Below are 3,529 nucleotides of genomic sequence, written 5' to 3' on the forward strand. Positions count from 1 at the left end.
AGAACAGCAACTTAAGCTGGGTACACATCTAACCATCCAACTACTTGATTGGTTGGAATGAAAATCTGGTAAGGTATGGGAGTAACTAATAATCAGCAAATTGCTCCTAAATGCTTCTATCCGAATCTGTCCCATCTTGTTGCTCATGACTCAGTCTAGAGAACTTCTGGGTTCTCCAGGTTGGTCATTCTTACTATACTGTATGCCTGTAAGTTCTCCTCTGCATGGCTGTCACTGCTTTGGCGGATTTACTTCACTTGGGGTTCCACCTGGAATTTTATTCCCAGCGGATATCCCTCTCTTGGGTCCTCTCCCTTCCACTGGTGGGGCTGGATTTGTCCCTCCGCCTCTTTTTGGAAGTTGCAGGTTCCCACACTGTCATCTTCAGAAGCAGTTTGCTTTGATGCCCGATGTATGATCTTTCCTCCTCGGACGCTGTTGTTTCTTGGACTTTGCCTTTGGTGCTTCGAGCTCTTCAGTCGTCGGGCTTGGCTGGCATTAGTTGGCTTACATGGATGACCACTTTCATGCTCCCGATGAGTGTGTGTTGTCCTGTCCCTCCTTTTTGGGGTTGTTTCACTGGGACTGGACTGTCCTTTGAATTTGCTTAGGCTACCTTCTTTCGGTTCTTCCTCTGTTCCTCATCACTTGGACTGTTTGTTTGTTTGGTTCCTGTGTTCAGGCACTTATTTTTCTACAAAGGAAGCCTCTCTGGTTTGGGCTGGCCCTCCGGATCTTATGGGTTCGGACTTGAGTTCTCATTGGGATGGCGCCACTTGAGTCCTATACGATTTTCGTCAATGGGACTGGCCGGATTCCACACGGGACTAATCCAGTTGGCTTTGCTTGATGATCTGTTACGCTGCTGCGATGGCGGTCCTTTCTATTCCAACTTTACAGTCTGATTTTTTTGCACCAGATTGTGTTGCTTGGGTGGCTCACCAGTGGTGCCTCTGCTGAGCAGCTTCATGGAGAGGCCCTATGGTCCTCCGCCCATGCTTTATTCCGGTTCTGTTAATTTGACACCTTCGCTGCCACAGCTTTTGGCCGAATGGTTCTCAGCACAGCTCCGGCTTTGCTGATTTTCGTTGGCTCACATGGATTAACGCTTTCCTGCTCCCGGTGCATTGTCCTGTTCCTCCCCTTTGGAGTTTATTCACTGATCAGGCTTTTCTTTGAATTTCCTTAGGCTGCCTCCCTATGGTAGTCCCTCTTTCTATCGCTTCTCGGCCTTTTGGCTAAGATCAAGTGTAGTATCTGTTATCAGTGTAATACCTGATACGCTCCCTAACTGGTGGCCATATATTAAATAGATTTTTAGAACAGGGAGATGGAAGAAGACTTTGCTTTGTCCACCCCACGCATTGAACTGGTATTGCAGTACTTCCAGGAAAGGTAGCCGGCCTTCCGGACTCTGGTTCTCCGTGGGACTAACCCCCTCTTTGTCCTCTACGGTTTTGGTAAATGGGACTGGGTGGATTCCACATGGGACTTTGCCAGTTGGCTCCGTTTGATTTTCCGTCACGCTTCAGCGATGCTGGTCCTTTCTGTTCCGTCTTTACAGTCGAATTTTTTCACCGGATTGTACTTCTTGGCCAAATATTGGAAAGCTATAACCACGAATAGTTCAAAGGAAGCGCCAGAACCACTTTTTGACTTCAAACTTTCCCTTCATTGCACACATCTGTTACTACAGCTTTGTGTGAGGGGATTGCCTCTGATTCTGTTGCATGTCTGATAAGAGCAGAGTGACCAGGGAGGGGGAGGTCCTGTGTTGCATACATGTAGGGCTTGTTCTGTTGGTCTTTTCCCGCAGGATACAGTCCAAGACAATCTCTGTATCGGTACAGATACGCAGTAAGAGGTCCCACTAGGAGTCTGCTTGGGCTGCCTCTCTGTCGTAGGTAATGTTACAGTTGGTTGATCGTTTTGGCAACCCACTCACCTCCCCCCATACTATGGGCACCCAGCCTGCTGCGGTATTGCAGTCTAATCTTCAGCCACCCGCTTTGTAACCCCCATGGATAAATTCCTTCTCCCAGTCAGTTTAGGGTTAGTGCAGATGTCGGTCTCATACTAGCAGATAAGGACCGTGCTTCCAAGCACAGATCAGGCGGGACAGCTTTCCTCACACCTTGGGGAGATTGGGTCCATTACTTTAGATGTGGAGACCACCTCTGTCCAGGAGGAATCCTCATCTCAAGTAGATGTAGCGGTCTTATTTAAGAGGTTAAATTGGTCCTTTCAATCAAGGATGAGGAATCTGCCCCAGAAACTGGTTTTGGTAAAATTCCATAAGTCAGCGCAGCTTGAGAACCTCTTGGCGGAGGCTTGGACCATTCCTCGCAGACACTTTCAGGTTTCAGAGTGCTTTTCTGCTCCCTCCTGAGGAATGTGCAGTCGACGCGCATATTGCCCTCCTAGTTAAAACTCTACCCTTCCTATCCCTAATACGGCTTACCTTAAAGATCTGACAGGAAGTTGGAAGCCTCCCTTAGGCTGCGTACACACCTATAGATATATCTGTCCAATTTGTCTGGTAGGATGGATAATCTGTTAATGTATGTTAGCAAATAGAAATTTGCTCCCAAATACTGAAAGATGAACCAGATTTTCCTTCCCACCAGACAGATTGGGTAGATATATCTGTGTGTACGCAGCCTTAGGGTTATTTATTCCCATGCAGGTGCTATCGCACATCTGGCTCTTACATCTGCTTGGGTGGCTAAGGCCATTGGCAATTGGATGCCCTGGAAGAGGGCTTGTCCTCTGGTAACCACAGACACCAATTATCCCTAGTGGCGCATATCAGGGAGGTGGCTTCCTATTTGGGCGAGGTGGCCCTTGACACTGGATTTCTAACCTCCAAGATCTCTGCCTCCTCCGTCTCTGCTACTAGGAGAGCGTTTCATTCCTGGTGTGCTGACACATGGCTCTTCCTTTCTCGGGGGATATTCTCTTTGTTCCTGAATTGGACAAGACTATAGCCACGGTGGCGGCATCCAAGACAGTGTTTCTACCTTCGATGGCCCCTTGGTTACGAGCGTCTAATTTTTGCTTTTTTTCGTCCGCAAGGAAAAGCCATGGGCCAGTCTTTCTCCAGGTTCCAGGGTTCTTCCTCCAAGCCCCTAGGCAAACAACCATGGGCTTCCAGACACCCAACAACCAAGCCTGACGGGGAGGGCATCCAGTTGGGGGACCAGCTTCTGCTTTTCTCTAAGACCTGGATGGCGACTACGACTGATGCCTGGGTACGTGGTGTGGTTCCTCACAACAACACTCTAACCTTACGATAGCGTCCTTCGGCCCAATTCTTTTTCACAGGCCTTGCAGTGGATCTAGGAAAAGCAAAAGCACTGCAGGAGTCCATTCACTCCCTTCTGGCCTCCAGGGTAATTGATCCAATACCCCAGGCTCAGAAAGGCGTGGGAATCTATGCCAATCTCTTCTTTTTTCAGAATCCAAACGGTTCCTTTTAACTAATACTCAACCTAAAGTCTCTCAACCATTACTTGCGGTTCCATATAGA

The 3,529-nt window shown here is 48.3% G+C and overlaps 1 non-coding gene across 1 annotated transcript; it reads left to right on the top strand.

Moving 5' to 3' along the window:
• Positions 1–1,218: 1,218 nt before the first annotated feature.
• On the top strand, positions 1,219–1,404 carry LOC148431163 (U2 spliceosomal RNA). Its single transcript, XR_015877252.1, has one exon. It is a non-coding gene; the product is annotated as a U2 spliceosomal RNA (small nuclear RNA).
• Positions 1,405–3,529: the final 2,125 nt, after the last annotated feature.

The sequence above is a fragment of the Taudactylus pleione genome, unplaced genomic scaffold (genome assembly GCF_031769625.1).
Source record: "Taudactylus pleione unplaced genomic scaffold, aTauple2 ptg002745l, whole genome shotgun sequence".
Lineage (NCBI taxonomy): Eukaryota > Metazoa > Chordata > Amphibia > Anura > Myobatrachidae > Taudactylus > Taudactylus pleione.